This window comes from Symphalangus syndactylus, chromosome 11 (genome assembly GCF_028878055.3).
Source record: "Symphalangus syndactylus isolate Jambi chromosome 11, NHGRI_mSymSyn1-v2.1_pri, whole genome shotgun sequence".
NCBI classification, from domain to species: Eukaryota; Metazoa; Chordata; class Mammalia; order Primates; family Hylobatidae; genus Symphalangus; species Symphalangus syndactylus.
Genome location: NC_072433.2, coordinates 41,804,025 through 41,817,893, shown reverse-complemented (window position 1 = coordinate 41,817,893; position 13,869 = coordinate 41,804,025). Strand labels below are relative to the sequence as shown.

At 41.8% G+C, this 13,869-nt stretch overlaps 1 long non-coding RNA gene across 2 annotated transcripts; it reads right to left on the bottom strand.

Moving 5' to 3' along the window:
• Window positions 1-2,525: 2,525 nt before the first annotated feature.
• LOC129492723 (uncharacterized) lies at window positions 2,526-10,828 on the bottom strand. Of its 2 annotated transcripts, none has more exons than XR_008660934.1 (3): window positions 10,585-10,828; window positions 9,890-9,918; window positions 2,526-2,586 (listed from the first exon to the last, which is right to left on the bottom strand). It is a non-coding gene; the product is annotated as an uncharacterized lncRNA (long non-coding RNA). The 2 variants fall into 2 exon arrangements; XR_010114415.1 differs by having other exon boundaries at window positions 10,600-10,828.
• Window positions 10,829-13,869: the final 3,041 nt, after the last annotated feature.

Here is a 13,869-nt window from a genome sequence, read left to right as displayed (position 1 = left end):
GTACACACAATGATCTCAGGGAAGAGTGGGAAGAAAGTGATGAGGGGTGGTGAAGAGGGATCTGATTTCAAGCTGAGTGGGTGAGAAAAAGCCTTTCCAAGGAAGGGACATTTGAGCAGAGGTTTGCATAAACGTCCAAGCAGGTTCATCTCTAGTCTTGGAGCATGAAATCTCTGCTGGAACTTATCTATTCTTACAAAGAGGAAAAGCAAAAACATCTTATTTTTGTGTGTTAGCCTTCTTACGATCCATGGAAGTGGAGTTCTTAGCAGATAGAGTACACAGGATCTCACAGAAAGTATAGAGAAAAATACCAGCTCTTATTTCAAAATATTATTTCAGGACACATCCATTCTGGGCAGGCTTTGGGAGGGACATCCCTCGTGACAAATTATCTGCCATGTGTGATGAGGAGGGGAAAATAAGTCTGATAAATTGTGTAAAACAGAGTGGAGTTTCCTCAAAAAACTAAAAAGAGAACTGCCCTATAGTCCAGCCATCCCACTTCTGGGTTTAGATCCAAAAGAACTGAAATCAGTGTATCAAAGAGATATCTACACTTTCATGTTTATTGCAGAACTATTCACAATAGCCAAGATATGGAATCAACTTAAGTGCCCATCAACAGATGAATGAATGAAGAAAATGTGGCATATGCACTGTTGAATGTTATGCAGCCATAAAAAGGATGAAATCTTGTCATTCTCAGCAATATGGATGAGGCTGGAGGGTATTATGGTAAGTAAAATAAACCAGGCACAGAAAGACAAACACTGCCTGTTCTCACCCATATGTGGGAGCTAAAAAAGTTGATCTCATAGAAGCAGAGAGTAGAACAGTGGTCACAGGAGCATGAGGAAAGGAGGCGGGGAGATAGTAGATGTTGGTTAACTGATAAAAAATGACAACAAGGCAGGAGGAATAAGTTCTAATGTTCTATAGCATTGTAGGATGACTATAGCTAACAATTTACTTTATGTTTTCCAGTAGCCAGAAGAAAGGATTTTGAATGTACTGAACAGAAAAAAATAATAAATGTTTCAGGTGACAAATACACTAATTACCCTGATTTGAATATTACACATTGTTTACATGTATTGAAATACTATTCTGTGTCCCATAAATATGTATAATTACATGTCAACTAAAAATAAAAAAAATAAGGCTGATAGTATCACTATTTAGAGTCAGACCCCTGGTGGCTCAAGCCTTCCTTGAGGTTTATTTTTTGCCTCTGGAGAGTAGAGACCTCAGTCACTGTTGCACCCTCATGCCCATGCCCACCCAGTCCTCTGGCATGGCGCCATGGCCACAGTAGGCACCCATCTGAGAGGCTGACCTGAAGGAATGGATCCTACTACACTCACACAAGCAAGAGTCTGAATAAGGCACCTCTAACTCAGGATAGAAGTCTTGACTCCAATCAGGAATAGCCTTCGGAAAAGAAAAGTGCTTTTATGGGGGCCTCCACCCATTTGTTAATCATTTATCCACATGAATCCTTAGTCCAGGAGTCCAAAATACAAATACTCTTGGAGGCTTAGACAGGTGACATAAATAAGAGAAGTGGGATGGCTGAGGGACGATTATTCACTTTCCCAAAGAAATATCTTCTTTGCCATTTCTTTGACTTGTTCTTTGCTCTTGTTGGTTCATTATTCTGTATATTATAGGGACAAAGGAAAAAGAAAAATTTATATTTCTCTTTACTATTGGCTCATGAAAGAATTACACTAAATGGCAGCTAATTCTATGCCTCGATGGCAGAAAACCACCAGGGTGAAGAGAAGACCCTGGTGAATTGAACAGCATAGGTCTCATCTAAATAAGGAGGAGCTAGAGCTAATCGTCCCCTCATGGGAATATGGACTCAGTGTTACCTGCTGTTTTTTCAAAAGAAGCTGGAACTTAACTATTCTTGTGAAATAACCTAACATATTTACATGCACAATTAATACATACTCTTTTAAAACACTGTGCAGGAAACAGGGGATACATCTTTGGTCCAGATTCAGGGTATGAATCAACAATTTAGATCCTGAATTTTTGTCATATTGTTCAGCTCTTGGGGTATCAACCAGATATAGTAGAAGAAGTCTTGGCCTGTGAATCCAGAGGCTGGGGTGGGCATTCTCCTCTGTAAAAATGTGGACAACTTGTACCCCTCCCTGATCATCTCCTTAACTTCTCCAAACAAGGAGGAGATTAGGTGACCAAATTTATTTTCATATGCACATCAAGAGTGTAAACAGCTATAATAAATACACTTTAAAATGCATATGGCTTAAAAAATAAACAAACGAACAGAAGTTTCACTTTCTGTCACAGAACAATCCAGGGTGTGACAGCTGGAGCTTTCCTCCACACTGTGATTCCAAGACCTACTCTCTTGTGATTATGTTGGCTCCCATGGCCTTGCCATTGTCTACCTCTTGCTGCTCTCACAGAAGAGGTATGGTAGAGGAAATAAACACCTGCTTCTTAAAAATCATGGCCCAAGATCTATACAAATCATTTTTGCTTACATTCAGTTGGTGAGAACTGGACACACAGCCACACCCAGGTGCAAGGTGTGACATGACTACACTGTGGAAGGGAAGAACAGATTTTAGTGGATGTCTAGCATTCTTTGCCACCTATGCTTCAAGAAAATGTTGCACATGAATCCAATATATAAAACAGTTCATCATGTAGCTGTATGAGATGAAGATGGAATAGGGAATTCCTAAACTCCATGATGAAAGTTGCATCACTGCTCAAGATATTTTTTGGTCATGGAGAAAGAAGGTGTTTCTTTGTTGCACTGACATGAGGCTTGGCCACGTGACTCACTCTTGCCCAGTGAATGTAGCTAGAAGTGATGGGTGCTATTGTTAAACAGAAGCTTTGAAAGCCATGGTCCACCACTCTTCTATTTTCCTTCTGAAGGGGGACCAGTATGTCCCAGAAAAGAGCTTCTTTTTCAGTAGAATTAGAATGAAGAAGATAGGAAACAAAATCAGAGCTGCTTTATGATGGTCATGTCACATGAATGAAAAATGCATCTTTAATTTTGCAGGTCATTAAGATTTGGTGCCATTTGTTACTGCAGTATAACTCGGCCTAAGCTGACTGATACACTCTCATGTCCAGTGTGTTCTTGTCTCATTAGTGGCCTGGGAAGCATTTCCTTATAACTTCTAGGACTTGGCAAAGTATTGGACCCAATCATTGCTGAGATCTCTCAAAGTCCCAGCATTCCTTGATTCTGTCTCCATGCGGTAGGGTCTCTATATTCCTAGAGGCTTTGAAGGACCTTTGTATTCCTAGAGCCTAACACTATGCAAGGTATAAAGTAGGTGCTCAGTAAGATTGCTGAATATGCAATATATTGTTTTGGCAATCTCCTGCAGCATGAAATTTTCTAATCAATGCCCCTCCCCACAGGCCATTCCTAGAGTGCCCTTCTCTCCCTCCCTCCACATAGTAGACTTCATATTTCAAGCCAAGCTCAGGTGTTCTCTTCCCTATGACAGCCTCAGACTGGAGCCCAAAGAAGTGTGTCCCATCTCTGGATTCCAATAACTCTGAAATTTCCCTAGGCTCTTCCATGCTATGTTCATTTGGAAGCAATGCTTGGTTTAGTGATTTTTCATTCTCTCAGTTTCTAGGATATTGTCTGATTCAATAATAAGTCTCAAAATGTGCTTATTAAATAAATGAATCAATATAGTATTCCCAAATTTGTCATGATATAAAAACTTGAAAGAATTTGCTGTTGAATGTGTATATTAAAATATAACCTTTATGTGATTTGAAGACTTTAATATGGGAAAAGTAGTACCTTTTGTGTGAGACAAATTGTCCTTCTCAAGAACCTGCCACTGTATTATATTGTCAAGTACATGTTATATATAAATTATAGCATTTGCCATGCATCCCCTCAGGCTAAATTCTGCCCTTCCAGTCATATTTAAACAAATGTGTTTAAAGAAACTTTTCTCTGGGAGCAAAAGTACACCAAATCATTTATACTCTAGTATAAATTAATCAGTTCACAAGTTTGCTTCTCTCTGTCTCTCTCTCTCTCTATATATATACACACACATATATGTTTGCTATCATTTTAAATCTATTTGAATCTTTAGTTCTTAAAATTTCTGCCTTTTTATAAACAATGCATTCCTGAGAACGTCTTCCCAAGATTGTGCTTAAGTTTGGACTTTGGAAGCCATGTGGATTGCTGTACTGTGGGGTTTGAATCTGTCTCCACCTTCTACTGGTTGGTAAAGCTGGCCAAGACAGTCAAATTTCCTAGCTCTCATTTTCTCAAAATGAAATAATTGGTGGCTAATAAATGGTACATCAATCCACAAGTATTAATCACTATTAAGGAAGAAAATGCATTTAGAATTTAGATTGATATAAATCATAGCATAAAATACAATGTTTGGAGGCTTCTCCTTATATTGAACACACCTGGATGAACTAAACAAAGACACCCTTACTCAGCAGGCTGAGGAATGAGGATCACTAAAGTCCAGGAGTTTTAGACCAGCCTGGACAACATGGCAAGATCTCATCTCTACAATAATAATAATAATAATAAAAACAGGCATGGTGGTGTACTTGTGGTCCCAGCTACTTGGGAAACTGAAGCAGGAGGATCTCTTGAGCTCAGGAGCTCAAGGTTGCAGTGACTTATGATCGTGCTAGTTCACTCCAGCCTGGGCAACAGAGCAAGAATGCCTCCCCACCTACCCCCAGAAGAAAAGGAAAAGAAGATGCTCTGAATGAGAGAGGCTGGTCTGAAACAAAGGTAATGAAAGCCTCTAGAACTCTCATTTACAAATCCAAGCCACCTTTTCTTCTGTAACTAAAACAACAGAAATATTTTCTTCTTTTTATTCAACTCCACCATCTTTAAATTGGAGACTCAATGAAACCGAAACTCCTGCCCTTCCAGAACTTAACCTGTTAAGTGACTGTGCTTTCTTGCTACAACAAAAAACAATGTGGAACAAAGAAAACCAACCCTGGTTGGAGCATATATTTTTTTCTAAGGAGATTGATGAATTGCTTCACTGCATCCAGCAGAAACTGGAAATGATAACTCTTTCCCCCAGTCATAATGACTAACTGTTAAACTTGAAAGGATAAAACAAAGGAAGAATCTTGTTACCTCCCCTAAGTTACAAGCACTACAAATGTGACTGACACCTTTCATCTTCTCACTCACAACAGCTGGCTTCTGAGGAATAGCCTCCGGGGATGACAGGGTGGCTGGGGTGTGCTGGGGGCATCGTGTGGAGAAACAGCTGTTTCTCAGATTTGCTAGAAGGAAATTTTAATCAGGGTCAGGCTGAAATTGGTTTGTGCAGACTTGGGCCTAGTCATTCCTTTATGGGAGGCAAATGGCAAGGTGCTTTCTGGGTTACAAAAACTCCAAACTCCCAAGTTGTGCTGGAACCTGCTTCATTCCTCCCCTCAGGCATCCGTGGACTGGCTTAGGTCCTTCCGCTAACTTAGGTTACTCGGCAGCTCTATTGTGTATATAGCAAAAGAACCTCTAGGCACACATATTTTGCTGGCCCTTCTATTGAAAGGTGATGCTACTAGCCTCTAACAAAGAGATAGGCAGTGAGCACAGTTCAGACTCTGAATCTCCCAGTTTCCAAATGCCGTGGTTAGTTTTATGTGACAATGTAGCTAGGCTATACGATGTAAGTATTTAACCGAACAGTAATCTGGATGTTCTCGTGAAGGTATTGTGTAGATGTGGTTAACATCTCCAACTAGCTGACTCTAAATAATGGAGATGACCTTCCGTAATGTGGGTCAGCATCACCCAATCAGTTGGTGGCCTAAAGAGCAAAAACTGAGGTTTTCCAAAAATGAAGTTCTGCCTCAAGACTCTAGCTTTAATTCTTGCTTGAGTTTCCAGCCTGCCAGCTTGCTCAGTAGATTTCTTTTTTATTTCAATAGCTTTTAGGGTACAAGTGGTTTTATGTAAGATTGATAAATTATATAGTGGTAAATTCTGAGATTTGAGTGCAACTGTCACCTGAGTAGTGCACATGGCACCCAATGTGTAGTTTAGTGTCCCTAGTCTCCCTCCTACCCTCCACCTCCTGAGTTTCTAAAGTCCATTTATGACTCTGTATGCCTTTGCATACTCATATTAATAGCTTAGCTCTCACTTATAATTGAGAAAATTCAGTTTTTTGTTTTCCACTCCTGTGTTACTTCACTTAGAATAATGGCCTCCGGCTTCATCCAAGTTGCTGCAAAAGACATTATTTCATTCCTTTTGATGGCTGACTAGAATTCCATGGTGTATATGTGCCACATTTTCTTTATCCACCCTTTAGTTGATGGGCACATAGGTTAGTTCCACATCTTTGTAATTATGTATTGTGCTCAGCACATTTTGGAATTGCCAGACCCCCAAATCACAAGAGCCAATTCCTTAAAATAATTCTTTTAACATTGACATATATACATAAAAACAAACATAGAGTTCTGCAAAACTAAAACATTCTAAGATGATAGCATACTATTTCTAGAACATTGCAAATTTTTGCCTGATCCTGAGGTCATGAGGAATGGCTAAAGTCAGAGTGGTTAAAGAATTCCTCGATATTTTGCATAATTTTAGGGTCTTTTCCTGACTCCTGACTCCTTTTCTGAAAAACACAGAGAAGCCAAGATGGTCTGGCATTTATTGCTCCAAGGAAGAGAATGCATGACAGAGATAAAAACCTGAATCAATACTTAGCTTTTGAGTTTCAAAAGTCCTACCCTTTGTGATCAGAGTGGGTTTGTGCATGGAATGGAAAGATTTTAGACTACAAATGGGAAAGAATTAAACACCTCTTTCTGTTAACCATGCCTGCAAACTAGCTAATGATGCTTTGGCCCAAGTGGGGAGTTGGAGATTAGAAAGTTTTGAGAAGGCAATATGGACTCTGACGAAGATCAGCCCTGTGTTCTAAACTCATCCCCTCCCACCCCTTCTCAGATCCTTTTCTAGCTGTAGGGAATTCAAGGACAGAAGGCACATGAGCCTAGCTTCCAGGTTGGAAGCAGGAAGGCAGTCAACCTTAGAATGAATAGCCATTCATTCATTCATTCAACAAATATCTATTGAGTCTCTCTGCTATGTGCCAACTATTGTCCTAGGTGCTGGAGTAGACAAGAAGGACCAAGTCTTCACCCTATGAGAGCTCACATTCCAATGCAGGCTCACCCTGTGAGAGTTCATATTAAAAGTTCTCACTCTATGAGAGCTCATATTCCATTACAGGGTTCCTCAACCATGGCTCTGTTGATAGCTTGAGCCGGATCGTTCTTTGTTGTAGGGGCTGCTTTGTGCATTGTTGGGTGTTTAGAGGCATCCCTGGCCACTACTCACTAGATACCTGCAGCAATCGCTCAGTTATCACAAACATAAAGGTCTACAATATGCTGAATGGCCCCTAAAGGTGGTGGATGGAATTAATGAACCCCAAGTGAGAAGCATTCTTCCAATGAATAAACACACTATAAATACACAAATAAAATGTTACAATACAGTGTCTGGTAAAGGTAAGTGGATAGGAGATAGCAAGGAATGGGGGCTGGTATGGTCAAAGATGATCTATCTGAGAAAATGGTATTTTAAGACTCCTAAATGAAATGAGAGAGCAAGCCACAGGAATATCCTTCAGAAAATCTTTCCAGGCAGAAGGAACTGCACATTTATAGGCCCTGAGAAGGGAGTGTGTTTATTGTGTATGAGGAACCAGCATTAAGTCCAACCCAGTTTTGTATTACTCTCATTTTTTTCTAATGATTTTATTTAACCTTCCTGGAAACATTCTAGATGCTTAGAGTGTTCCAAGTGCAGAAAGCAAGAGGAAGAGTAGAAGGAGAAGATGTTGCAGAGGTTCCAAGGGCCAGAGCAGGTGTGCCACATGAGGACGCTGGGCTTTATTTTAAGTATGATGGAAAACTGATGGAGAATTTTGAGCAAGGGAGCGATATGACCTGACTTCCTTAAAGGGGTTATGGGGGACAGGAAAGGCCTGGGAGCAAGGAGATGGTTTGAAAACCACTAGAGGTGTCCATCTGAATTATGATGGTGGCCACGTTTGGGTGAGAGCAGAGGAGGTCATGAAGAGTAGTTGAATTCCAAGTATGTTCTAAAGGACGGGATGATAGGATTTATGAGGATTTGGGTGTGATATGTGAGAGAAAGAAAAGGCATTTAGGAATTTTAAGTTTTGGGATGGATGGTGGTGTCATATACTGGGGGGTGGGTGACATTTGGGGAGAAGCATGTTTGAAAGGGTCATAGGAGTTAGGTTTTGATCACATTGATTTCAGAAAGCCTATTGGATATTTCGCTGGAGATGTCAGTAGGCAGTTAGACATACAAGTCTAGAACTTAGGGAGTGGGTGAGGCTAGAAATAAAAATTTGCAAGGCATCAGTGTACAGCAGGGTTTTAAAGGATAGGGTGAAATGGCTTAGAGAGTGAGTAAAAATTGAGGAAAAATACAAGGATGGGCACCTGGGGCACCGCAGCATTCTGAAATGACCCAGAGGTGTGGCTGGGAAGATACACTCTGATGGCCTCACATTATTATGGCATGGGAGCGGCATAGTAACCACACTGTCAAGAGAAGACAAAAGTCCGAGACAGGCCAGGACCCAAAAGGTTCTGTAGGTAGAAAGTACAGGTGACTCAGCTACCATTTTCATGAATTAAAGACAGCAGTCATCAGTGACCAGCACTTTTCAACACTGTCACTGTTGTGAACAGTAAGGAAAGACAGAGGAACAGAGGTCAGGGGAAGCTAAGTGAAGACTACAAAGAGAATCTATGCATTTTCTTAGCAACTTTTATATAAATCTAAAATTACTCCAAATAAAAGAATTATTATGTCTTTTTTTTTTTTGAGACGGAGGAGTCTCACTCTGTTGCCCAGGCTGGAGTGCAGTGGCACAATCTTGGCTCACTGCAACCTCCACCTCCTGGGTTCAAGCGATTCTCCTGCCTCAGCCTCCTGAGTAGCTGAGATTACAGGCACCTGCCACCATGCCCAGCTAATTTTTGTATTTTTAGTAGAGACAAGGTTTCACCATGTTGGCTAGGTAGGTCTCAAACTCCTGACCTCAGGTGATCCACCTGTCTCGGCCTCCCAAAGTGCTGGGATTACAGGTGTGAGCCACCACCCCCAGCCAGTTTATTATGTTTTTATAAACAGCAGACAGTGTCTAAAAAATTGAAGAACAAGAAAGACTCCAGCTGCCCGTATCCTGACTAGAATGAGCACTTCTTAAATATCTACGATTTGCTGGGTACTGTGTAAGGCTTATTATCTGCATTTGCTTTAATAATTTCCTAATAATAATCTCCTAATAATCCTGTTGAGTCTGGAACATTTCACATTTATATAAGAATATAGAGCCCTTGAGAGGCTAACCAACTTTCCCAAGTTTACAAAATATGGAAAGGGCAGGGCAGAAAATGCAACCCAGATTAGTATGACTCTCATTTTTCTCTAATGATTTTATTTAACCTTCCTGGAAACATCCTAGATGCTTTGAAGATCAAATAAAAGCAACGGATATCTTGCCAGAAAATACATACGTACAAAGAATGTTAATTACCATATCAGGAGATTCATGGATACCTATACAGTATCCAGTAACCACCAGTTAAAAACCCATGTTCCACGCCCCCCTGTATCTGAGATCTCAATTAGGCAAAAGAAAAACAGATGAAGTGAAAGCGAAAGAAAACAGAAAGGTATTTAAAGCCTTCTTTTGGCACAGTTTAAAAATTTAAGCTTAGCTGGTGCCAGAATTCTCAATGTATTTACTGTTTCCATGTTTTAAAATATGATAGAAAGCTGAGGTCTTACCCTGGTCTCTAACATGGTCCTGGGAACACCTGGAAGGAGAAAGCAGCACAGGTGAGTAAAAGTCAGACACCACTGTGACCACTGTGCCCTGGGCCATGGCATTTTCTGCTGCCTACATCCGGGCCTCCAGCAGGATACCTGGCCCCAGGCATTATTTGGAGAGGTGGCCCACATTAAACAAATAAGAAAAATCACTAACTAGGCCAGCAACACCTGTATCTGGAAACACACGATCCCAGCGCACCTGCATGCCAAGAGCATTAGCTCATTACCGAACATCTCTGAGCACCCTCAGAACACGTGGTTCTCAGTGACAAATTCAATTGCACTTGGCACAAAGCCATGGCGTTATTCACATGCCATGTCTCTGGGCCTTTGCCAAGGTTCTGCAGGATGTGGGACTCACTGAACACAAGTTGTAGGCCTTGCCCACAAAAATGAGAGGACAACTAGGAGAACCAATGGAAGCAAAAGACGGGACAGGAGATGAGAAGTAAGAGAGCAAAGTTACTTCTATACCCACATGATTATTTTCATTATTATTATTATCAACTTCCAATACGTGTCCCAAATTATTCCCATCCTCAGTCAAATTTTTCAGATTTTACTCACTTGGTTTATCTTAGTTCTCTTCACACCCAAAGACAAACATACAAGCATGAAACTTTTGGCACTCAAATAAAACACAATCAAACCTTATAAACTGGCACCTGTAAGACAAATTCAGCCCTTTGGAGATGGTTTGCTCATTCTTCACTTTCACACCATTTGGGGCAGCGGGCAGTTGTGCATTTCTAATTTGAAACTCTTGAAGTATTTTCTGCCTCCTCAGTTTGCCTCAGTTCCCACCTGGCCCACTGTGCTCCAAAGCCATGTGGATTTGCCACTCCATCTTAGAGAGGGCCAGCTATGCCCTTCTTCTCCTGCTTTTTCCTTTTCGTAAATGTGGAAACCAATCTATTAAGGAATAAATAGATCACAGGAATTAAAGAGAAGGAGAGGGAGGTGCCAGACCCAAACTCTGTCTTCTGGTGTGCCATCCTGTCAAAAATTGCAACATTAGGGTCCCATTCCTTTGGGTTAAGAATTTGTCTCTCAAGGAGCTGAGCAGAGAGGGAAAGCACAGACTATATCCCCAGAAACCTCTGCTATCTACTCAGGGGTGCTGCTCACTTTGGCATCTTGAAAATATTGTAAATCCTGCGGGCATGGTGGCTCATGTCTGTAATCCGAGCACTTTGGGAGGCCGAGGCGGGTGGATAACCTGAGGTCAGGAGTCCGAGACCAGCCTGGCCAACATGGCGGAACCCCGTCTCTACTAAAAATACAAAAACTAGCCAGGTGTGGTGGCACACGCCTGTAATCCCAGCTACTTGGGAGGCTGAGGCAAGAGAATTGCTTGAACCTGGGGGGCAGAGGTTGCTGTGAACTGAAATCACGTCACTTCACACCAGCCTGGGCGAAAGAGCGAAACTCCGTATCAAAAAAACAATTGTAAATCCCCATGGACTTTCAAGAAAATACCCTAAATTTGTGATTTCAGATGTGTGTGTGTGTGTGTAAATATGCATGTAAATATATTTATATATATGTTATACATATACATATATATTTTATATACATGTAAATTCTCTCCATGGTCTCTCTTCCTCTTTGAGGCTTTTTTTCCTGCTTCTCCAAACCTCTCCGGGTTTTTTATTCAGATGTTGCTACTTGTGATCCCAACTCCAAAACATATCTATGTTTTTATACATATATATGTGTATATATGAATATATACTCATATTTTTATTTATAGATTAATATAGAAGAATATATATCCTTATACATATTTATAAGAATATTTATTCTTCACATATATATGAAGAATTCTTTTGTTGCAATGATTTCAGATAGAAGCAGAGCTGGTGATCTGGCTGAAGGCGGTGGCGTAACACAGAGCCCCTCAGATCTTGCCCATCTGGAATCTTCTTCGTGCAGGGCTGTGCACTTACCTGTCTGCTTCCCTGAAAGACACTCCAAGCTCATTATCCCTGAGTGAGCGATTTTCGTGCTTTGAGTGCCACTTAGCTAAGCTCTTTGAGAGACAAATCCTTAACCCAAAGGAACGGGACCCTAATGTTGCAATTTATGACCAGATGGCACACCAGAGGAGGAAAGGGTTTGGGCCAGGTACCCTCCTCCCCCTCTTTAAACCATACGCCTAAGACTGGCAGTGACTCTGGGAAATGAACCAGTAGGGTTATCTTTTCCCTATGATATCAAATTTTACAACCCAGTCTGAAGGATCACTTTATTTCAAGAAACAGATACTCACTTAAGCTAGCTTTGGCAATAAGGAATTTATTGGAAGGATGCAGAAAAATCTCGTGAAACCTGTTTGAAGAACTACAGCTGGCCCTGGAAAGTCACCAGCACCCTCTCTTCTTTATCTCCTTATTTTGGGAACCACTTGAGCTCTCATGGCTGTTTCTTTTTGCAAGCCTCTTCCATTCTCCCCATGGGCTCTTGTTCTCTTTGAGGCTCTTTATTCTGCTTCTGCAGACCTCTGTGAATTTTTTTACTCGGGTGTGGCTATTTGCCATCCCAACTGTTTATGGCCTCAGTTTCAAAGCCATCATGGCTGGCTGTATTTTTCCAAGCCCTTCATGTTTTTGAAAGAAAGACACTGATTGGTTCAGCTTAGGTCAGGTGACTCTCTCAGTCCAATCAGCTTTGGTAATAGGGCAAGGTCAACTGGAACAAAGAAAGTTACTCAGAGATAAGGCTTCCATTAGGACTAGTAGGAGCACTCTGAAGAGAGGGACAGCACAGCTTCCTGAATCCATGTTTCTCTTCCTTCCTACCTCACAGGGTTGAGGATGGAACATGGCACTCTGGCACAAGAACCACACATGAGATTAGGGGCAATAAGCTTCAACAGTTCCCCACCTACAGCACAGCAAATGCACTCCTCTCCAGAAGATTTCCTCCATCACTCCCCACCATGCTAGGGCAAGTGCATGGGATGGACTAATTCAAAGCCCCTAAGGTGGAAAGAGAGGAGAAAGCTACAGGAGGGAGGCCTAAGCTCAATCAAAGGAAGTGCAATGTAGCAGTGAAGGTGACCGTGGAGAGGGCTATCCCCAAACCTCCAGGCTGGGGCTAGGTGGAGAGGAGCTCCCTGCAGGGTGCAGGGCACCATGGCAGCTCCTGAGGCTCCTTCCTTCCCCATGTTGAGAGGTGAAGCCAGCTGGGCTTCTGGGTTGGGTGGGGACTTGGAGAACTTCTGCCTCTAGCTAAAAGATTGTAAGTGCACCAATCAGCACTCTGTAAAATTGCACCAATCAGCACTCTGTGTCTAGCTAAAGGACTGTAAACGCACCAATCAGTACTCTGTAAAATGGACCAATCAGCAGGATGTGGGCAGGGCCAAATAAGGGAATAAAACCTGGCCATCCGAGCCAGCAGTGGCAACCCGCTGGGGTGCCCTTCCACGCTGTGGAATTTTGTTCTTTCGCTCTTCACAATAAATCTTGTTGCTGCTCACTCTTTGGGTCCACAGTACCTTTATGAGCTGTAACACTCACTGCGAGGGTCTTCAGCTTCATTCCTGAAGTCAGTGAGACCACGAACCCACCGGGAGGAACAAACAACTCCTGATGCGCCACCTTTAAGAGCTGTAACACTCACTGCGAAGGTCTGCGGCTTCACTCCTGAAGTCAGCGAGACCATGAACCCACCGGAAGGAAGAAACTCCAGACACATCTGAACATCTGAATATCTGAAGGAGCAAACTCCGGACACACCATCTTTAAGGGCTGTAACACTCACCGTGAGGGTCCGTGGCTTCATTCTTGAAGTCAGTGAGACCAAGGACCCACAAGAAGCAATAAATTCTGAACACAATAGGTCTATCATCTCATAAGTCACACATTATTTAGCAGGTTAAGAAAGATTCTACATCTTAGCATCCCTGCTTCACTTGGCCCATCATTGCT